This window comes from Myxocyprinus asiaticus, chromosome 16 (assembly GCF_019703515.2).
Source record: "Myxocyprinus asiaticus isolate MX2 ecotype Aquarium Trade chromosome 16, UBuf_Myxa_2, whole genome shotgun sequence".
Classification (NCBI taxonomy): Eukaryota; Metazoa; Chordata; class Actinopteri; order Cypriniformes; family Catostomidae; genus Myxocyprinus; species Myxocyprinus asiaticus.
In genome coordinates, this window is record NC_059359.1 from 7,013,394 (window position 1) to 7,038,117 (window position 24,724).

Here is a 24,724-nt window from a genome sequence, read left to right on the forward strand (position 1 = left end):
CCTGGAGCAATATGCTTGACCAAGTGCACAATGGTAATAGTTCATGGCTCTCTCCTTTGTGGTCTCGAACCAGCAACTTTCCACTAAAACTGAAAAACAGTCAAAAATGTCTTGTAAAGTAAAGTCTGAACCTGAGGGTCTCAGCAGTTTACAGCAAATCAAGTTAAACTCAATCAACAGCATTTGTGGCGTAATGTTGATCGCCACAAAAAGATATTTCAAATTGTCCCTCCTTTTTTTAAAAAAAGCAAAAATCTGGGTTACACAGAGACACTTACAATGGAAGTGAATGGGGCTAAATGTTAAAATACTCAATATTTCCAAAATATAGCCACAAGATGTCAACAATATGCGTTAAAATGATTTCAGTGATAAAATCTCTAACGTTTTCCGTATAAATTATATCTGATTTTACAACTTCATTGCCATGACAACATAACAGCGTACACACTGTAATCCCGCCAAAATGACGATTTTAACAACTTTACATTAAATAATCTATTCTTATTACGTTTCACATTTCTGCCTTTAAACCCTCCAAAAATTGGCCTCATTCACTTCCATTGTAGGTGCCTCACTGTAACCTAGATTGTTGCTTTTTTAAAGAAAGTTTTGACATTTTTTTGTGGTAATCCACATTGTGACGAGGAGGCGGGCGTGGCTGGTCTGTGATGGTGCACAGCCGGTGCTGAATCAGTGGGAGAGCGAGATAAAGGGGAGCCGGAGGCACCAGTTCGAGAGAGACGCACGTGGCCGCGTTGCATGTGTGTCTGTGTTCATGTTTGTTTTAAGTTTGACATTAAAACTTTGTTTCCTGTACAGCCGGTTCCCTCCTCCTCCTTGCCCATCCTCCTCGTCACACACATTATGCCACAAATGCTGTTGATTGAGTTTAACTTGTATTGATCCAAGAATATTCCTTTACTATGTTGCCTATTGAAAAACAGCGTTGCTTTGGTACTTGGGGTGGGTAAAATACAGAATTTCCAATGCATCGCAATCTTCATTTGAACGATCTCAATATCGATTCTTAAATCCTAAAATCGATTCAAGTAAACCACATGCACAGGCGCAGTTTTAATTTTTTCACAGTTTTTTAGTTTAGGTTTTAGTCTTTTGATGAAAATGTCCTTTAAAATTAGTCAATATTTCGTCAGCTCATATTCATTAGTTTTAGTCTGACGAAAATGACAATTTAAGTCAACGAAAATAAAATCTTTTAGTTGATGATGATGATGTGCAAATGGACAAAAGTGTCAAACTATAAAAGACCAAACTTTAATCAAATATTCAAAAATATAAGGGGGCCTGGGTAGCTCAGTGGTAAAATACGCTGGCTACCACCCCTGGAGTTCGCTAGTTCGAATCCCAGGGTGTGCTGAGTGACTCCAGCCAGGTCTCCTAAGCAACCAAATTGGCCCGGTTGCTAGGGAGGGTAGAGTCACATGGGGTAACCTCCTCGTGATCACTATAATGTGGTTCGTTCTCGGTGGGTCGCGTGGATGGCGTGAAGCCTCCACACGCGCTATGTCTTCGTGGCAACGCACTCAACAAGCCATGTGATAAGCTGCGCGGGTTGACAGTCTCAGACACGGAGGCAACTGGGATTCGTCCTCCGCCACCCGGACTGATGCTAATCACTATGCGATCACGAGAACTTAAAAGCACATTGGGAATTGGGCATTCCAAATTGGGAGAAAAAAAATATATATATATTCAAAAATATAGAAAAAAAATAAAAATAAAACATTTTCTAATTTAACCCGTGCGTCAATTAAAAAAAAAAAGTTACTCAGAGGTTCTTGGACAAAAATGTCCGCATCAAAAAACTGCCATAAATAATATTATATATTAATATTATTTTCCACTTTCAATTAGTAAATTTTTTTAACCAACATCAGTCCTGATCATAACTACCAAATATTAAATTTATTTTCAAGATTTTAACCCTTTAAATGCCAGTTTGTTTACATAATGCCACTGTTAATTTTTTTTGTATACACACACACACACATTTCTCAATACACACATACAAAACACACTGACATCCATACCAACACACCCACACAATTTTAGATGCATCATTTATTCAATTGACCTGCAGTGCTCTATAATACAGCAAACAGAAAATAGGAAAAAAGCATATATTTGCTCCATAGGCTAAACATGAGGGAAAAAATGGTGCCATCTGGTGGAAAATATTAAGTTTAAATTTTGAAGCCAAGGCTCCAGAATGAAAGCATAATATCATAGAATTCGTGACTGTGCATTAATGGCACTGGGATCAAATATTGCAGTTTTAATGGGTTTCAATGGGGACATTTTTGTCCTGAAGGTCCTGAGCGTGACTATTTTGTGTACGCAGTGTATTATAGATGTATTATAGGAACTGAGGTTGAAATATCAAAATTCCCCCAAAATTACACAACTTTGGCAAAATTTATGCCGTTGGCATTAACACAATGAGCGAAAAAACAAAAATGAAAAAGACAAAAACGTCCCGAAGGTCACACAAGGGTTAAAAATGTATCAAACACATAACTATACATAGCCTACTGTCCTTGTTGTTAAAAAAACTGAGCTCATAATATAATAATGAATAGACTGAAGTATTAGCTACTGTTTAGAAGTTAGCCTACTGTACTCCGAATTCTTCATGCTTTAGAGACTTATTAATTTTCCGTGAAAGGATATTACATTGCGTGTAGTGTGTTTCTTACAGAAACAGTGTATTCACAACGCAAGTTACGCTACGCAAATGACGCATATTCGGACTAGTGTGTCATTTACTTCAAGTTCACCTGTTCATTTGTGTTACTGTGCAGATGTAAGTTGTTATATTACATATATGTTTTGGATATAGGCTACTAAAATCATGTATAAATAGTATGCGTTTGAATACGGTATTTACCCCGTTTTGAAGAGGTTCATTTTGCCTGTGTTCAACTCACGCAGGTGAATCTATATCTAATATCTTCTTCTATATACATACTCTATAGATGTTTCTTCTTTGCATATCTTGCACTGTTAATATCTTGCAGCATCATTTTTATCTCATCGTATTTTCATCAACAGTATGCTTTAATAAAATCGTTTAATTATCGTCATAATGCACCTTTTTCGTCTAGACTTCGTTATTGTAGGGCTTTACTGGTTGTTTAGATCAGTGTTACTATCAGAAATAATTAATAATTATTTCTGTAGTTATTAATCAATATTTAAATTAATTAATTGGATCTAACTCATTAAAACCTCATATGGGACTCCAGTAAATGTAGTGTGCTACGTTTAGGAGCAAGTTTGGTTATTAGCAATAATTAATAATTATCAAAGATAATTATTAATTATTAAAATCAATAGAACACTGATGAGAATCAATGTTAGCTTTTTTTAATCCTTTAAATCAACAGTTATCAAAGATAATCGTTAATTGTTAATGTCGATGAAACATTAATTAAAATTAATACTAGCTTATTGATCATTCAAATTCAATCAAAGATAATTATCAATTATCAAAAATCAACAGAATATTAATAAGGATTAACATTGACGGGGCACCACCCTGAAATCAGGGACTAATAACCGAATATTAAAACAGTCTCAATATTAGATTGTTTTCTTAGGAAAATCGACATCCGAAGAATATCGATTTTCGGGGAAAAAAAACAATGAATGAAGGTTTGAATCCGAGCACTGACATCCCGTCAGCATGACACAGGCGTATGCAGAACAAACCAAAACACTTCTTTTGTAATATAAACAAAGCTTATTTATGCAGTAATATCAATTAATAATTAATACAATGCAGTCAATAAACTTCCGACTTACAACTACAAACTAAACAGTGATATGATTAGATATGGAAATAAAAATAATTCTATAACACATAAGGTGTGTGTGTGACAGTGTGTGTGTGTGTGTGTGTGTGTGTGTGTGTGTGTGTGTGTGTGTGTGTCAGTGTGGTTAGTGAGAGAGAGAGAGAGAGATGATTAAGTGACAGCCCGAAAGCTGATTTCGCGATAGCTGGAGATAAAGCAGCCGTGTTCATCACTCAGAGACATGGTTTTACGAGCGGGGCTCGTAAAAGTCCCTTGTTATTTGACTCTTTAATGGATGAACTCAGTTGCTGTCTCACCCGCGATGGCGAAAATGCACAACAGTCCAATTTGGTTGGACCACAATACAGCAAAACAAATTCATGATAATTAATACCCTGAGTATTAATAATGAGCGGACATGGCGGTCCGTAAACTGTACAAGCAAAAACCTTGAAACACAAGAATAACACGCTATAATATTCTATATCTGCCCAGACGTAACCTCTTACTTGAATCGCATGAGGACACAGGTAGAATGTGTTTTCCTCCGTCCTTTAACTCTGACCCGGTTTCTTGAGGCTCGTGTGATGACGAGAGCCGTTTCCTCGCGCTGTCGGCGGCCGGTACGGCTGTTGATTCTCAGAGGGCGGTACGTCTGTTGATTCTCGGCGGGCTGGCGGAGAACTCAGAAATGTCGACTTGATTGAAGATGGAAGAGAAATCTTTAATCTCTTCACTTCTGTAGGCCAACGGATGAAGATGCGAATTGCTCGGCGGTCTCCTTCGGATCCGTTAGAGTGTTTGGTTGAACACAGAGTAATCTCAACTCGTCCAGCGAGATGGAGATTGTATGGCTACAGTTTCAAGTCGGACATTACTTCCTTATGCCACGAGGTTACACCGGAGAGCAGCAAAAAGCTATGTCCGTATTCGGTGAACGAAGTCGCCGGAAGCAACTTTGGAAGCATTTCAGAATTATTTGAAGTCCTGATGATGTCATGTTTGAGGGACGTTCTGTTGTGTGCCTCATCTAATAGGAGTTGAGTGCTCGATCCTTTAGTGGGCAAGGCTTCATGGATTTGTAGTCTGTTTTGGACTCCCTTTGTTTGATTTTGGCGCAATTTTTATCAGTACAACATCTGACTTAGAAGGAGGGGGCTTGAGGAATGTTTTTGACTGTTAGGCCTGCCTTTGTCTTCTATCTGAATACATGAGGCCCAACATTATCATTGATGAAATCAAAAAACCCTTCCTCAATGAACGTTTTCATCAGTGATTTAGTTGACGAGATTAACACTGCACAGGTGACTAAATTTTGCGCTATCGGGCCGCTGGAACTGCCGTCCGGTAGGGCTGAAGCGATTAGTCGAAGTTATCGACAACGTCGACAATAAAAAAAAATTGCAGACAAAAATTTTCGTTGTCAAATAGTTGTTTGATCTTTATGTAACATAAGATCATATGAAACTCTAATGATTGCACACAAGAGCAGCACTGCAGCTCGCGCCTGATTGAGGAGAGGAAGAAAACAAGGGATTATAATGCAAAATGGGAATTATAATGCAAAAATTCAAAATAAGTAAATACAAAAGCACTCTAGTTGTGGAATAAGCAGAGCCGGAGCTGACGCTCAGCTTAAGCAAAACTTGCGCGTCGAGCGTCTTTAAAGGAAACACACTTTACAGGTTAATGCATTATAGCTTTATTAAAGTTAAAATAATAAGGAAACTGGCATTTCTCTGTGCAGTCAGCGCCTCTTAGGTCCTGATCTAAGGGGGAGAGATTGAAACTGCACCCGGCTGAGGTACACTCTGTTGCAGGGATGCTCATCCCTCGAGTGCGTGCGCTTAATGCAGCTAGATTATAACGCGATGGCAACTTATTGAATCATAATATATGTCACTGTGCATTTCTTATCGTGAAGAAAATTGGCAAAATGCAGCTTTATTAATAAGACAGAGTTTGTTTTTTTGTGAGTTAAAGATGGATTGAAGTGAACAGAAAGGTGAGAGAGGGTAGTCTTCGCCCCATTGTACACTGCAACAAAATACGTTTTTTATTTGTTTTTGTTTTGGCTTGTTTTCCAATATAAATATCTAAAACTCCTTTAAAACAATGTACATTTACTTTAGCAGCTATACTGCAGAAGAATTTTATAAAAAATTTTATCTGAGAATGTTGAATATAATATTAAAAATACAAATATTTTAAAATATCTAAAAATCCTTTAAAAAAAGATGCATTCACCTGAGAAGCAGCATATATGATATTTAGACTTGCTTTTAGAGAATAGATCATGAATATAAGAATATTTTGTCTTTACTGCACTCGCAGAAGTATAACCAAGTGAAAAAATACACTTATATTTAAGATACATTCTCTTAAAGCAAGTCTAAATATCTTATGTTACTTCTCAAGTAAATGTATCTGGTTTTAAGGATTTTAAGAATTTTAAATGGAAAACAAGACAAATACACTTGATAACAATAGGATTTTTTTGTAGTGAAATTTTTACTGAATTAAACATAATAAAAAGTATTTTTTCCCCCTTTAATTCGGTGAATGTCATTTAGAGGTATTTTTAAAAGATGATTTTGTCCTCTTTTTGTTAGCAAGCACGTTTAATACAATCTTTTAAGTCGGGGCACAAGCTGAATAATCGGTTTAGAGCTAATGATTAATCGTTGCAATAATCGCTGAATAGTCAAATAATCGTTCTAATAATCATTAGATTAGTCTATTATCAAAATAATCATTAGTTTCAGCCCTACCGTTCGGCACTTGATACTCTTTAAATGCATTTGCGCGGAGAAGTTGAAGTCTGGTTTTCAAGTAAGTGTGGCGCGAGACATCACAGAAGCTCCGACAAGGGATACGCTCTACTCTATTCTAGTGTAATGCTGGAGCACGAGCTTCAACCGGACTTCCCTCAATATTAGCGCTCCAGAGATGGGGTAATGGAGAGCTGATCACTTGATATCGTATATGTATAATTTATTATACATTTTTACTACAACTGCAATCTAACCACAGTAGGGGTGTGACGAGATCTAGTGCCACGAGATCTCGCGATATTAAAACGTGACGATATTTCTCGTTGAGGTGAAAAGCTGTCTCACAATATCAGCATGACGGAGTGTGAGGGTGAAATTGGCATAGGAGACGCCCCTGCCACTATTAAATCATTTGTGTGGCAGCATTTTAGGTACCCGGTGGAAACAATAAACGGCAACAGAGTGACAGACAAGACACGAACAAAGGCTGTGTCACGTTTGGAAGGCTGTGTCCTCCAGAGGTCGCATTTATCAGCCGCATACTTCAAGGCTGTCTCGTTTCGTTTTTTTTTTGGTCTTAATTTTTCTTATTTTTGATCTATTGTCAATGCCTTTTATGTACATGTATATGTACTACAATTGTTAACCTTTTTTGCATTCCCAATTAAAAAGAAATAAACGAGACAGCCTCGATGACGTATGCGACTGACAAATGCAACCTCTGGAGGATGCAGCCTTCCAAACGAGACACAGCCAATATGTAAGCACTGTAAGAAAATAGTGCCGTATACCACGGCTAACACAAGCACTATGCAAAGACACCTACAGAACCACCGCAGCTCTCAACTAAAATCAACCAGGTCTGAAGAGACTCATGTGAAATCATACAGGAGAGAAGCCAGTCAGTTGAGTTTGTGGCAAAACCTTTTACATTGCTTGCATATTGTTCTGTCTTTTACTGCATATGATAATTCATACTCAGAAAGTAGAACTGAAGTGACATTCATTACAAGATGATTAGTTAAAACATTTCAAAATGCACCTGCATTGTTTTGCATTTTGTGACTTTCAGCCGAATAAAAGACTATTTTTCCAGTCATATACACTACCGGTCAAAAGTTTTTAAACACTTGACTGAAATGTTTCTCGTGATCTTAAAAATCTTTTGATCTGAAGGCGTATGCTTAAATGTTTGAAATTAGTTTTGTAGACAAAAATATAACTGTGCCACCATATTAATGTATTTAATTATAAAACTAAAATTTAATTAAAAAAAAGTTTTTGAAATTGATGACTTGGACCAAATAATAAAGAAAAGCAGCCAATAAGTGCCCAACATAGATGGGAACTCCTTCAATACTGTTTAAAAAGCATCCCAGGGTGATACCTCAAGAAGTTGGTTGAGAAAATGTCAAGAGTACATGTCTGCAAATTCTAGGCAAAGGGTGACAAATGGTTTTGATTTATTTTGGACTTTGTTTAGTCACAACATAATTCCCATAGTTCCATTTATGTTATTCCATAGTTTTGATGACTTTACTATGATTCTAAAATGTGAAGAAAAAAAAATTATAATAAAGAATGAGTAAGAGTTTCAAAACTTTTGACCAGTAGTGTATATAGTGTTAAAATATTGTCTCGTCTTGTTCTCGTGAACCCAGTACTGTGCATCGTCTCGTCTCGTGAGCTAAGTGTATCGTCACACCCCTAAACCACAGTAATGATTACTTAGCCTAAATCATTAGGAGCCTGATGAAAAAAAAAAAATTATATCTGTTATGGAGTGGGAAACAAACATTTTTACTAGCTATGTCCCAACTCAGTAACACGCTCCACTGTACATTCAGAATATAATAACTAGTCCTATAGAAATAAGGTGTTCATTAAATTTAGTTTGAATTCACATAGTATCTTAAAGTAAAACTTCAGTGTCGAATTAAACAGGTTCCAGATGCTTGGATTATGCAAAAAGCACAAATTATGCATGTAAACAATAAAAATGTCACAAAATAAATATGCACTATAATATCTGCAATTTATAAAATATTATTTTAAGACATCATATTTATTTGGTGGAACACATGGAATTTGTACATTTTTAATCAGAATTTAGAGAAAATATTTTTATAATATACGTTTATTATTATTTACAATGATACATTTGACTAGTTAAATAGGCTAAAGAATTGTGTTCAATAACATATTACCCATTTTTATGTGGTATCGAGAATTGTGTAATTTCACTGGTATTGGAACAGACTACTGAAATTTTAGTATTGTGATAAACCTATACCTGTGTTTGTTGGGGTAGATGACTGCTGTGGGATAGCACTAAGTGATATGGAATCCCTGCCCCACCTGCTCTCGTTCAGCAGCTGTTCACGGGCCCACTTGAGAGGGGACACCACTTAAATTTTCATAACTAACAAGAAGCACCAGCAGGTAAACACTCAGACATTCAGTTCCTGATTAGCTGCATTAGCTAATAGCAAAATTTTACAAACTGAAGAATTGATGTAAACACAGCAATACAGGGTGGTGTGAAGCAAAGAATAGAAGCACAAGTTATCAGGTAAGGTAGGCCTGTATCCAACAAAAAGCTAGAGCAATTCAAAATAATTCAAGATCCAGGAGTTTTTGCAAACTACCTCAAAACAAACACTGAGAGCAAAGAAATGTCTTGAATAATGCCTGCATAACATTATGAACTACTACAACACACCCTTCACTCTAAACTAGTGTTCGGACGATATTCTGACTTTTTTTTTAAATTATCGGCATAATATAATAGGATACATTTTCCTGTTTGGCTGACTTTTTTCTTGAGAGCGCCGAAAATCGCCTGCTAGCACGTAAAGCAACTGAGACTTGTAAACTACCAGTCATGGTTTGTTTTGTTGTTACGTGCCATTGTGTTACTATAATAACAGACCGGTGTGCAACACAGTCTCATTTAAACCATCTGCATATCAGAGCTGCAGCAGACGTGTTTGAGCTAATGTAAAAATACTCACCTGTTTCATTCTCCCTCTCTCTCCTCAACAGTTCCCAGTAACTTTTAATTGTCTTGTCTAATGATAAAAAGGCAAATATCAATACAACTAACATCATATACTGTTTGCAAATATGTGGTTATCTCAAACATATGTTATAAACCAGGGTCCCCGATTAGTTTTCAGGAAGGGCCAAATTCTGTCAACAATACAAAGTCAAGGGTCACGGCCGTCGATGTAATGACAAATTTTTTGTGCTGCTGCTATTATTACTATCATTATTATTACTATTGTTGTTTTTATTATTAAAAGTCATGCATAAATATTCATTTTTTTTATTAGTTCTTTTCCTCAGTATTAGTAGCCTGTTTTATTTATTCAAACAATTATGAAAATTTTGTTTGTATACAGACACAAAACTACACAACTTTGCCTGCTGAAAAAAAAAAAAAAAACGTTATCGAACAATCTGGATCTCCATGTCATCCATGCGGGTCAACTGTTCCTGCTCATCTCCAAACGAGATCTCCTCCCTGCACTTTCACTAATTGCAGATTCAATTATTAGACCTATTAACATAAATATTGTTACTGTTCTTAATGATAATATAACAAATTATTGCAATAATTTCAATAAAGAAAAGACCGTGAGCCAATGTTTTCTTATAATTTTTTTATATTAGGCTATGCATCATACTTTTTCTGTACAAAGTTATTCTTAATGTGCACTACTCCATAAGGCTCCAGACTAAAAAAATGACTTAGGAGCCATTGGCTCCTAAACTGAAACATTAAGGAGACAAATGGCTGTTTTTAGTCACCAAATCACAGAATTGCTCCATTTAGATGAGACAGAAAGCAGAAGAAAAGGAAGACAGCCGATAACCCATTAATCGGAGGTTTAATAAACAGTATATATTAGAGCCCGACCGATATGGTATTTTTGAGACCGATACTGATTTTAGAGGGGGAAAATTCACCGATTACCAATATGGTGGCCAATATATTTAATTTTTGAGCTGGAATGAAAACAGACCTTTTCTATGTGGATGTTTCACAGATTTTGCACCGATATGACTATGCAAAGGTACTCAGAAGGCTGCTTTCTTAAATATTTTTTATCAAAGAATATTTGACATTATTATTATACATTGTCAACAAATTCTAGAAATGAACACTGAGAAAATAAAGAATAAATCATAATAAAATAAATAGCTAAATAAACATCAGTACTGTTTAGTATCAGTCAAAAGCTGACCATTAAAATAAAGAATAAAAATAAAATAAATAGTTAAATAAACATCAGTACTGTTTAGTATCAGTCAAATGCTGACTATATTAATACTGCTGAGTCAAGATAAACAGTGGCAGCGGTGTTACACCGTATTCTGCTATACAAGTTCAGGGGAAACTTTCAACGGTGGAAAACCAGACTTTTAAATATTACATTTAACAAATGACACGACTGGAATTGTTCGGTTGAAGGGGGTACCAAACTGTGAATCCTAATCAAAACAGTTTGGTGAATACATGTTTACTCATTAGCTTCCACCCAGCTGACAACAATGAAAGTAGCTACATGATTAGCTAGTTAGCTATAAGAGTAAAAGATGGGCCAGCATTGAGTCTCACCAACTAGGTAACAACATAGCATGAAATTAACACTCATCAGACACAATCCACCACCGCACTGTTGTCTGCTGAGCTGCAAAAAGATGCTCTCTTACCTTTCAATTTGCTACATTACTGACTGCACTGACAAACTATAGCTGGCTAACAGCAAACAAACATGAGTGGCATGGTTGTCAGGGACAAGGTTAATGTTATATTAGTTATATTGAAAAGGGAAAATGATGGGGTCATTGTTTATTAAGTTTCAAGTATGTATTTCACAAACTAGTTAACTTACCAAGACACCGCTTAACTCCGCCCTGTCTGCAGAGCCACCATCAGCTCAGAGTCAGCTCTGTAAACAATGGAGTCAGAGCGCACTCTGCTGGACACACTATGCTATGACACCAATTCTAAAGCATTGCTTTCTGCATTATATGTTCTGAAAAAAAGCTTTCATATCGGCGCATATCGATAAAATATACGCCGATACTGATATCGGTAAAAGGATAATATCGGCCGATTTGTTTTCACGTGGGGTTTGTTGTTGCGTGTGGTGCAACGAGCTCGTCACAACAGAACGGGTGAAAAGCAGCGCGAGACACACTGATGCGAGCTCTAAAGATGTGTTCAATAACTCACAAGATGACATCAGACGAAACTGCATATGAACACACACAACCCTAGATTGTGACTAGATTTTAAACGATTGTCGCATTTGCGACCATTTAAGTCACAGTCTGGAGCCCTTTTCCCTGTGTATTTGTATCACATTACCTTGTGTTTTATTATCCAGGCATTAATCCAGACATTATAAAAAATTGTAGTTGGCTTCGGGAGTCCGTTTGGAATATACTCGTAGCAAAATACATGTACAAATATAAATGGGACGTATATTTATGCAACAGCGCTCTTTACTCATCTCACTCGCATAAAAAAACAGATTATATTCTCCTCAGAATGCATCAACACCATGGAAACAACATAATGAAACAGTTATGCCAAATTAGGTAAATGAATGCTTTAACAGCGTTCAATATATTAATCTCTAACAGCTGAGGGTTCAGGCATAAGACTGGTATAAATGTTTGTAGAACAGCAACAGCGCCACCTACTGTACAGGGGTGAAATTATTTCATTTAAATTTTTTACGCACTCTGCGTGTATAGACCTTTCGTTGGAAGTTTGTCTTGCATAATCGTCATGGATTTGATGTGAACAGGCCTTTAGCGGGATATGGCCCGTGGGCCGTCTATTGAGGAACCCTGTAATAAACCAACCTCACACAACTTCAGCAGATCTAGCATCCTGTGGAGTGCTCATTTATTTACCTCTAAAGCACGTATTCTAACAGTCTCTCCTCAACAGTTCCCTATAACTTTTCTAATGATAAAAGGCAAAGATCAATAAAACTTCTATTATATACATTTCGCACATAAGCAGATATCTTGTTTAAACAGATGTCATTCACGAACCTCACGAAAATCCAGCGTTTTCTTCTTGTCGAGCGCTCATCTAATATCTTCCTCTGAAGCGCGTATTCTGTCAGCCAGAATCAAAAACTTAAGGATCAGGATCAAAAGTTCCTCTCATTCACAAATCATGATGGTCACTCCGTAACAAACCAAGCAGGCCATCCAGGCCGTTTAAACTGTCAGGAGATTGAGGCTCGTGCTGGATCCGCACGAGTGCATGAGTGCAACTTCAAGGCTGCGTCCAAAACCAGGAAAATGCTGCCTCTGGAGGCTGTATACGAATGTACGATGAAAATAAGGTCCTTTTCAAACTGTTTGGAGACTAGTTTCCTTAAGATTTCCATTCATTCAAAACCATTAACTGATTAGGCAGCAAGGTAGCAAGTCTGCCTACGTTTTCAGATGCAGCCCAAGGTAAAAGCGCGTCACGTGTGTTATAAATTAATGTCTTATTCACTTTGCACTGTATGCACAATTAGTTTGATTCGGTATTTTTTTAGAAAATGCGATTGCTTACGTGGACATGCCACCCATGGTTGATGGACTACTGTGTGTACTGTTATTTCCTTCAGCCTAATATATTAACAATTTCTTCATGTGCAAATAAATTACTGAAATTGGATGACTAAACAGAAATCTGAAGAAACTGCTATCTACCATTTAAAATACAATATTATTTTTTAGTTGTGTGTGAAATTGAGAAAACATAGCGCTAAATAGGAGTTTATTATACATTTTTTTAGCAATTTTATGTTTGTTATTTACTATACAGGGCTCAACATTAACGCTTGTCCATGACAAGTGGATTTTTGAAGGGGCAAGTGAAAGAGAATTGTACTTAACCAAATGGACAAGCAGACTGATTAAAACGTCAATAACAAAAAAAAATAACCAGCTATAGTTGTGATAGGCCTGTGTCACTAATTAGAAAGATCATATTCTTATTCTGCTGTTGAAAGTAAACCAGAGCACTGCTAAAGAGAATGTATGTTGTTTTAATGGAGTTTTAGATATTTATATTGGAAAACAAGCCAAAACAAAAACAAATCAAAAACGTATTTTGTTGCAATGTACAATGGGGCGAAGACTACCCTCTCTCACCTTTCTGTTCACTTCAATGCATCTTTAACTCACAAAAAAATAAATTATTAACTCTCTTATTAATAAAGCTGTGTATTGCCAGTTTTCTTCGCGATAAGAAATGCACAGTGACATATATTATGATTCAATAAGTCGTGAGCCATCACATTATATTCTAGCTGCATTAAGCGTGTGCGCTCGATGGATGAGCGTCCCCGTGACAGAGTGTGCATCAGCCGGGTGCAGTTTCAATCTCTCCCCCTTAGATCAGGACATTAGCGCAACTCATAGAAGAGGCGCTGACCACACAGATAAATGCCAGTTTCGGAGTTTGTAGTTATTTACATGCTCTGCTTCTGTATTATTTGAACTTTAATAAAGCTATAATGCATTAAATATAACTGCATTTAAAAGGCAATGCCGGGGTGTTTCCTTTAAAGAGCTCCAGCTCTGCTTATTCGTGCTTCTGTATTTACTTATTTGGTATTTTTGTATAATTCCCTCATACTTTGCGATCTACATCACCTGAAGCTGTGTGGAAAGTTTAGAGTGCATCTGGACTGTGAGCTTTGTAATTATTCCTCTCCTCAGTCAGGTGCGAACTGCAGTGCTGCTCTCGCATCATTAGAGTTTAATGTGATCTCATGCTACGTTAAATGAGATCAAACGACTATTCGACAACGAAAAATTTTGTAGACAATTTTTTATTCGACTAATCATTTCAGACCTAACCGGCATTGTATTGGCCACCCTGCTCTCTGGATATCTGCATCGGCCATCAAACCCCGTATCGGTTGACCACTACTCTAAACTGTTTACAGCACCAAAGTACCATCAAAGCCAAAATAGCCAAAATTCTACAGAATATCAGCATAACAATATAGTAGTCTAACGAATAATGGAGCAAAGCGCCCCAAAGCACAGTTCTCTCTTGTTCTACTGTTTCAGATGTGCTGTAAATAGAGTATGACTCATATAAAAGCCCTAAGATCATATAACTTTCAAACTGTTTACCACAAACCATACACAAAACAACACACAAGACTTTTCTGGATACAAAGGGCCTTGGTAGCAATGTGTGGCTACTGACTATAACAATGGGCCAAACTAAAGTCAGGTTAAAAAAAAAAAAGAATAGTGAGACATCTCTAAAGCTGTCCATTTAGTCAACATCAGCACCCAATGTGGTCCTAAACATCTTATGACTACTCTGAGCACTTTCAATTAGAACTATAGTTTATGAACTTCACCTCGTCTAATAGTCAGTAGGCAAAATTACAGAAGTTAACTGTGCGAAGTACAGTGTTAAATGAATGTTCTGGGTTCAGTACAAGTTAAGCTTAACTGACCGCATTTGAGGCATAATGTTGATTATCACAAACATTTATTTCAAAAATTAAAAATCATGGTTACAGTGAGGCACAAAATGAAAGTGAAAAGGGCCAGTCAACAAATGCTTAAATACACACCGTTTCAAAAGTATAGCTACAAAACTTAAACATTACATGTTAACATGATTTTAGTCTGATAAATCACTTGGTAGCCTTCTTTGTGCAAAGTTATATCCAGTATCAGGATTACAGTGTTTACCAGCATTATGTCGTCAATAGGGCTGCAACTAACGATTATTTTGTTAATCGATTAATCTTCGATTAATCGGATAAGTCACATTTTATTTAATCTATTTTATCAATTTTTAAAAAATGAATTATTGTATTGCATTTTAAAAAAAGGTTTCAAATATAAACGTTACAATATAATATAATATAATGTTTACACTGGATATATGGGTTATTTTTGATCATTTAAGTATCTGGAACCTTTTGAAATCTAGTTTGTTTTTTCTTCAAGGTGTTGTGAGAAATCAGCTAAACAAACTTAAGTTATAACATAATGAATGTACCCATGAGTAGACTAGTGTACTGAGTAGAGGTCGACCGATATATTGGATATAATCCCAAACCGTTCTCCGTTCTGACCAAATAAACTTCTGTCCAAGCTTCCTACATTTATGACGTAGTTATGCACAAAAGAAACGTAAGAGCATGGTAAAATATATACATCTGAAATATAAATTTGATATTCATGAGAGCACAATGATATATTATACATAAAATGTGTTCATTGTAGAGCACGTGAATATATAATTATATATACAATTCCATTCTAAATTTATATTTACTGTAAAAAGATAAGACTTGAGTTATTATTTCTACTCCTTTTTCTCTCTCCCTTTCTTGTACATCATTCATAGATTTCATATGACAATAAAATAAATAAATATTGTCAGTAGTGATGAAGCATACAGTCTCTATGTTATATGTCACTAATGAACAACAAACACATTTGACCTGTTATATTTTCATTCATTTCAGATGGCAAATGCTTTGAAGTGAGAAATGTATTAAAGTATCGCCATTGAAAGGGATACTTACAAAAGTTCAGTCCTATTTTACATTGAGTGAAACGTTTTCATTCATATTCAAAACTATCGGCCGATTAATCAGCTATCAGCCTGTTTTCCCACCTTAGTTATTGTATCGGCAAAACCCACTATTGGTCGACATCTCCTCTCAAGCGCATCAAACAGCACAAGCACTCTGTCAACACACCTGACGCAGCAAGGTCCACATTAAACTGTATGCTTATGATTTTCTTTAAAGTGTTTAACAAAGTGCTCCCGTGCACTGGACAACTGGTCGTGTTTTCATGTCTCCACCATTTTTCAAACGTGTTTCATTATTTTCATTAACAGAGCTTCTCCATGCACGCAGCACAAATCCAACTAATCAACAATTAAATTAGTTGTCAATGATTTTCATCATTGATTATTATTGATATTTTAATGATTAATTGTTGCAGTACTAGTCATCATGATAACAAAGTTGTTATATTGGGTATAACTTTACACAGATATGGTTAGTAAGCAATTTTATCACACTAAAATCATGTTTACATGTAGGCCTTTACTGGTTCCATATAGAAAACTCTACATATTTTAACGTTTATGGACTGAGCCCATTCAACTCCACTGTAAGTGCCTCACTGCCTGACCACGATCTTGTGGCGAGTTGAAATTATTTTTGTGGTAATCAACATAATGTCACAAATGCTGTTGATTGAGCTCAACTTGTATAGGAATATTCCTTTAAGACCTCTTCTTTAAACCCATCTATATTTTCTGAAAATACAAAAACAAATCATAATGGAGGTTGGAGGTTGATTGGTAAGTGATACTCAATAGCAATAGCTAAAAAGAGGGCCTGTGTTTAAACAATGAAAGCTTATTATCATTTTCAATGTCCAAATAGTAAAAAAAAACAAAAAATAAAACAAGCCACAATAGCCTAAAAACCCAAGACTTTTGTTTGCATGTCCTAATTTTATGTTTATGGGTGGCTGCCTTCACTAAACAACAAGCTGACAAAAGAGCTTGTAAATACAGAGCTAAATAATTCAGGGCCGAGTGAAACCGTACACACACATTGTAGGGATTCAAGTCACGGCAGCAAGTGCCTGCAGCTTTCGTTTTAAGAAGGTTTGGTACCAAGTACCTACAAAAGACCAGTCAAATTCCACAATCATAAAGATGAATCTGCCCGATTCCAGCCTTGCTGAAGCATTCCCTTATCATCACTGATCCTCCACCAGGTTGTCTAATGGTTAGACGGAGACCTGGAGAAGCCTTCAAGCCACAGTGTCTCGCACCCACTGTGAAATTTGGTGGAGGATCTGTGATGATCTGGTGGTGCTTCAGCAAGGCTGGAATTAGGCAAATTCATCTTTGTTAAGGACACATGAATCAAGCCACGAACAAGGTTATCCTGGAAGAAAACTTGCTTCCTTCTGCTCCGACATTATTCCCCAACTCAAGGGGGCCTGGGTAGCTCAGTGGTAAAATACGCTGGCTACCACCCCTATAGTTCGCTAGTTCGAATCCCAGGGTGTGCTAAGTGACTCCAGCCAGGTCTCCAAAGCAACCAAATTGACCCGGTTGCTAGGGAGGGTAGACCTCGTGGTCGCTATAATGTGGTTCGTTCACAGTGGGGCGCGTGGTGAGTTGAGCGTGGTTGCCGCGGTGGATGGCGTGAAGGCTCCACACACGCTATGTCTCCATGGCAACGCGCTCAACAAGCCACGTGATGATGCGTGGGTTGATGGTCTCAGACGTGGAGGCAACTGGGATTCGTCCTCCGCCACCAGGACTGAGGCGAATCACTACGCGACCACAAGGTCTTAAAAGCACACTGGGAATTGGGCATTCCAAACTGGGAAAAAAAATAAAAAATAATAATACTATTCCCCAACTCTGACAATTGGTTTTTCCAGCAGAACAATGCTCCACGCCACACAGCCAGGTCAATCAAGGTGTGGATGGCCAGCCCAATCTCCAAACCTGAACCCCATTGAAAACCTCTGGTATGTGATCAAGAGGAAGATGAATGGCCACAAACCATCAAACAAAGCGGAGCTGCTTGAACTTTTGCAACAGCAATGTGAAAGACTGGTAGAGAGCATGCCAAGACGCATGGAAGCTGTGATTGAAAATCAGGGTTATTCCACTAAATATTGATTTCTGAACTCGTGTTGTTTAAAAATGAATACAAACTTGTTTGTTTATTTTTGCATTATTCGAGGTCTGAAAACATTACACTACAGACAAACCAGTTGTCATTTTCTGCAAATAAATACTCAATGACAATATTTTGATTTTGAAATTTTATCAGTACTTTATAGAATATAACAAAATGTTCATTTTACTCAAGCACATACCTATAGATTAAATCCAGAGAAATTGATAATTTTGCAGTGGTCTCTTCATTTTTTCCAGAGCTGTATTTAACAAGCTACAGCCTATAACTATAATCAAAGATGATGCCGTAAGTAACACATATACAATAAGTAAACAATTCAATTCAGTAAATAATACACTATATGACACCGCTGCCAATTAAATGCCTGGGATGCATGAAGGGTTGCTGGGCTGAAAGGAGTTGTCACAACCTGCCAAGTGACAGCTGCAATAAACTATAACAAAATGCCATTTGTTAAATATCGACATCTATAGCTTTAAAAAATATATTAATTATCCTCTCAGATTGTCAACGCTTGACCAGTTAGCTGCTCGGCTAACGGACCTTGAGAGTGTCTCTCAAAGTTGCTGAGGCACAAATATCGTGTTAGCTCGCAAACAGAGTACCAAGTTCGGTAATGCGCAATTCTGTGCGTTTTATACAGACTTTTAATGAACTTTAATAGTTTGTGTGTGTCTCAGTTTCAACAGTTAAAGGAGAGTCAACGACTCGCCCACCGTCCCCTCAGAGTCCAGCCTGAAACACACAACCTAATGGCCAACTTTCCCTTCTAAAGCTGTACTTTCACACAGTTGTAACAAATCATTTACTATCAAACTACAAATATAGAAGAGATATTGGACACTTTCCTTTCATAACCGACACTAACCCGCTAAGGTAAATCGACCCGGTTCCGTTACAAAACGCTCGTGAGGGCTTTTCGGGCTCGTGCAGCTAAAGCTAGCTTACCTCGAGCGGCCTCGCGAAATTTCTCTCTCATTTCCTCCCACTCCGGCTTTTCGCTTGCAGAAGATCACCGCTGGGTCGTCTTCCTTTAGTTAGATTTGTTATTCTGCTTTGTTTAAATGTTCAAAATACGTATTGTGTATTGTCTTAAAAAGACTTGGCGACTAAGTACATTCACAACAACAACAACAATGTCAACCAAGGCGCTACAAATCCGCCCATCTAAGGAAACTCTACTGGCGTTTTAGACCAATCAGAACGAGAGCTGAGAGCAGAGCTGAGTTTGACAGACATAAAATGGAACCAATGACTATATGTTTTTTCTGTTAAGCTCCGCCTCTGGGCAGATAAGGGCAAATGTGAAGAGAGAGTGGGAGCTCAGTATTCCACGCTGGTTGGTTAACCGCATTCTATGATGGGCATCGGTTCGATGAGCCTCTGAACAAAAAATAAAAAACTGACCTGAGTGACAGTGACAAAGCAATAAGAGATATTTTTATTTTTTTAAAGGGGCTAACATGGTCATGACGTCATTTGCTGAAGCCCAAAATGATGAAAATGGAAAAATGTCATCAGCATCATTTTCTGACAGCATGATTAACACTTTCTGAGGTGGAGAGTTCAGTTTACATAAGTCAGTTTTTCTGTACGATGACATGTTAACGCCTACCGTTTATTTGGAAATTCATACATCTATATTTAAGTGGTTTGAAAGACATTTCATAATAGAGATATGACATTCAATCCAGAAGTTTCCAGTGAGACCAGACTTATATTTAAATGTTGCATGCACCTAATATTAATTCACCCAAAAACAGATGTGTATGACTTTCTTTCATCTGCTGAACAAAAACAAAGATTTTCAGAAGAATATTTTAGCACTGTTGGTCCATACAATGCAAGTGAATGGTGGCCAGACCTATGAAGCTCCAAAAAGCACATAAAGGCAGCATAAAAGTAATCCAAATCCAGTGGATTAATCCATGTCTTCTGAAGAAATCCAATCGGTTTTGGTTTAGAACAGACCAAAATGTAACATTTTTCACTCTAAATCTTGACATTTGCAGACTCCTTGGCGATCATGATTTCAAGCTCGATTACACTTCCTAGCGGCATCTAGCACTTTGCACATGTGTCAAGCACTAGGATAATGCAATTGAGCTTGAAATTATAATCGTGCCTAGACACTAGTCTAGGCAAGTAGAGTTACATTTTGGTCTGTTCTCACCCAAAATCGATTGGACCGCTTCAGAAGACATGGATTAAAGTTTTTTTTTATTTTATTTTTTTTATTATAAATTAGTCTTTATGAAGCTACAATGGGAATTCCTGTTAAAATAATATATATAATAACATAAAATTTCTAAGCAATAAGTGCAGCACATATTACAACGGGAAAAAAGAGAGAAATGGGCAGGGTTGGGAGGGTTACTTTTGAAATGTATTCCACTACAGATTACAGAATACATGCTGTAAAATGTCATTTGTAACATATTCCGTTAGATTACTCAAGGTCAGTAATGTATTCTAAATACTTTGGATTACTTCTTCAGCACTGGTAGATTTTTTTCACTTGTTTTGACTATAAAAACTCTGCCAGTACAGTAAGACAAAATACACATGTTAAAAATACATTCTCTGAAAAACCTAAATATCTTATGCAGTGTTGTTTCTAAAATAAGATAAATCAATTTGATCTTATTTTAAGAAGTTTTAGATATTTTTACAGGACAACAATACAAAAATTATTATCAAGAATAAGATTTTTGCCCTAATATCAAAGGTCTTACTAAAAAAAAATTAATTATGCTCCAACGTGAATTTTCTTGATAAAAAATATGATCATGCCTGGTAACATGTATGTAAAATGGCTAGAAATAGCATTTTAGCTTAGCGTAAAGCTGACAATTTACACAAGGTTTATTTCAATTTCTTCTGCTCCAAACTTACTTCAAACTTACTTCTCTGTCTGCTCGTGTGAATGTAACACATCATAAGAAAGTGTTTCACCACTGTTCAAATCCACTTTGGATCGCATCATTTATATGTATAAATGTTTTCCATCTGAAAGGACTAAATATTAAATGAAACAAATGACAATAAAATGCAAAGTAATCACTTCAGTAATCAAAATACTTTTTGAATGTAACTGTATTCTACAATTACAAATGATTTAAATTGTAACTGTAGTGAAATACAGTTTCTAATATTTTGTATTTTAAATATGTAATCCCGATACATGTATTCCGTTACTCCCCAACCCTGGAAATGGGGAAAATACTTCCGGAACCCAGACAGCTGAAAAAGTGGGCGGTCACTGATGCACTGTATAGAGTATTTTCCCCTTTCATTTCTTCCATAGACTTTTAATAAAGTCCTTCATTAACGAGTTGTGAGCCATGAACCAAACCAATCAGCTCCGAGGTGAATCACAACATCACGAACTTCGTTGTGAGGCAAAAAAGTATTTGAAAATCGGACATAAAGACAAAGGTACTACTTATCGTCTTTCGTGAAGACACAAACTACAATCCCATAAAGTATTGCAAATGATGTCATTGAATATAAAACTATGGAAATATATAAAACTATTTATTTTAGGTTGCTGTTTATAAGTATAGAAACAATATATTTTACGTTTATTGCAAAATATTCAGATATGTAAAAATATAAGTAGTTTAAGGGTGAAGGAAGACCAACTAGTTTATGTCATTTACAGTGTGTCATGGGAGCACGCGGTCGCTCCGAGGCACGTTTCGCGAATTTCGTTGCCCACGGTTGTCTGATTGGTGGATATTTCTCTGATGTACTATGGGTAATGTAGTTGTTTACCACGAATTCCCCTATCAAACTCGATTTTTAAACAATGAAGTTGAGATAATGCGGACGGATGGCTTCAACAGAAGAATATACCATCGATGAACAACATCCTAGCTCACGGTAGGTCTGTCTTTACATTTTTACAAACTATCGTTGAAAATCAGTTCGTCTATGGGATAAATGAATGGGATTTTTACTTCCGGAACCAGACTGTTGCGACCTGTTTCAGTGACGTCACTTTTCTCCCTCATCCGCCATATCAGTGGAAGGAAACAATGGTGGTGAATGGAAAAACATCAAAAAACGCTTTTGATCCATGCCAAGTCCCAGGAAAGGTGTATACAGGTCTGAGGTCAGCACAAATATTGCCAAATTTGACTTTCGCTGACATTTAAATATATTTTATCCATTATTTATCTCCGTACGCCAAGGGGTATGGTGTGTTACTGGCGAGTACACACGCCCAACGGTACATCACTGTGAACATCTCTCATTCAGAAGTTATGAAGTTTGTGTTGTTTTCTGTTCTGATTTGGTCACAATATTTGAAAACGTCTGTGATAATTCCGGTTGTATGAATATAAGAGCTGCTTTAACTCACTGAAAATACCCAGAAAGCAACCGAGGCATATTAGTGTACAAGACTACTGTTTATATTGAAGTCTGGTGGTGTGAATAAAATCTGTGCTTCATGATCTTATGATGTGTTGTTTATTGACTAACACTAAATAAATACTATATATTCACATTATAGTGTTTTTTTATTTATTACAACGTGTTACAATTATGACATACCTTTATACAGTATGGGTGTTATGAATAACATCGTCCCATGTGCATTCCCAGTTTAATTGTATCCGAATCGATGATGTTATAAATATAATTGACACGTGTACAGATAGTTGACATTTTTAAATAAATGAATAAAAACCCACGAGTGTTTTATAGGTGCTTGATTTTGCAGAAATGAAGCTTTGTCACTTTAAAGATAAAATTTTACTGAAGGAAAAATAAAATTTTGGCTCTGGTAATTAAACAGCAGTATCACCTTTTCAAGATTTATAAACAGAAACAAAAATTTAGCCGGCTTTTGCCGCATATGAAGTTTTGGTCACAAACATGGCACGATCATACAGTGGCGTCACATGAAACGGGTCAATTTGATGTACAAAACAAGCCCAGATGGGACTTGTGATAGAAATCATGTATTTTTCAGAAGCATGTAAGGCACATTTTAATTACCACTGAAGCACGTTAAGTCTTAACTATAACTAGAATGAGATGTTTTTGTCTGGAAGTGCTTTTCATGGCGAGTTCAAAGCTTGACGCGAATCATGAATGCAGCTTCACGATTGCTATAACAATGTGGATAACCACAGTCTACTGGCAGATTAATGTTGTGGAGGATGAGAGTTTTAAGAGATTTAATGCCCATTGCAATGACAATGCAACTTTATGTGTGAACTAGTTCTTTCCATTAGTCAAACTCCCACTTAGACTTTGGGAAACATTTAATGTTACTTGAATTGGTGATATTTTAATGCATTTATGTCTTTAAACTGTGAAAAGTTCATATGGAAATGGTTAAAGCATTATATTGTTACATTTTGTTTTCTTTCTTAAGATGGAATTAAATGCATTTCGACAAGAAAAGAAAAAAAATACAGTTGTGCTCAAAAGTTTGCATACCCTTGGAGAATTGGTAATATATGTACCATTTTTAAAGAAAACATGAGTGAGCAGGCAAAACACATTTATTTTTATGGGATTCATATTCAACTGTAGGTTATAACAGAATGGCACAATCATAAAACAAAACATGGCAACAATGAAAAAAATGAAATGACCCCTGTTCAAAAGTCTGCATACCCTTAGTTCTTAATACTGTGTATTACCCCCTTTAGCATCAATGACAGCGTGCAGTCTTTTGTAATAGTTGTCTATGAGGCCCCAAATTCTTGCAGGTGGTATAGCTGCCCAATCTTGGCAAAATGCCTCCAGGTCATGCAAAGTCTTTGGTCGCACGTTTGAGATCTCCCCAGAGCGGCTCGATGATATTAAGGTCAGGAGACTGTGATGGCCACTCCAGAACCTTCACCTCTTTCTGCTGTAACCACTGGAGGGTCAACTTGGCCTTGTGCTTAGGGTGATTGTCGTGCTGGAAAGTCCAAGAGCGTCCCATGCGCTGCTTTCGTGCAGAAGAATGCAAATTGTCTGCCAGTATTTTCTGATAACATGCGGCATTCATCTTGCCATCAATTTTCACAAGATTCCCCGTGCCTTTAGAGCTCATACACCCCCAAAACATCAGTAAGCCACCACCATGCTTCACAGTGGGGATGGTATTCTTTTCTCTATAGGCCTTGTTGACCCCTCTCCAAACATAGCGCTTATGGTTGTGACCATAAAGCTCTATTTTGGTCTCGTCACTCCAAATTACAGTGTGCCAGAAGCTGCGAGGCGTGTCAAGGTGTTGCCGGGCATGTTGTAACTGGGCTTTTTTGTGGCATTGGCACAGTAAAGGCTTCTTTCTGGCAACTCGACCATGCAGCTCATTTTTGTTAAATTTTGGTTTGTCATATTGTGCTCCTTGAAACAACCACACCATCTTTTT

At 36.8% G+C, this 24,724-nt stretch overlaps 1 protein-coding gene across 4 annotated transcripts in view; it reads right to left on the bottom strand.

The window, feature by feature from the left end:
- The window catches only part of otud7b (OTU deubiquitinase 7B), a 61,488-nt gene extending 41,989 nt beyond the window's left edge, over positions 1 to 19,499 (bottom strand). For all 4 annotated transcript variants that reach the window (XM_051720052.1, XM_051720050.1, XM_051720051.1 and 1 more), the window contains exon 1: positions 19,294 to 19,499. The gene's annotated coding sequence lies outside the window, so the exon portion shown is untranslated. The remainder of the gene's footprint in view (positions 1 to 19,293) is intronic.
- Between the last annotated feature and the right edge of the window lie 5,225 nt (positions 19,500 to 24,724).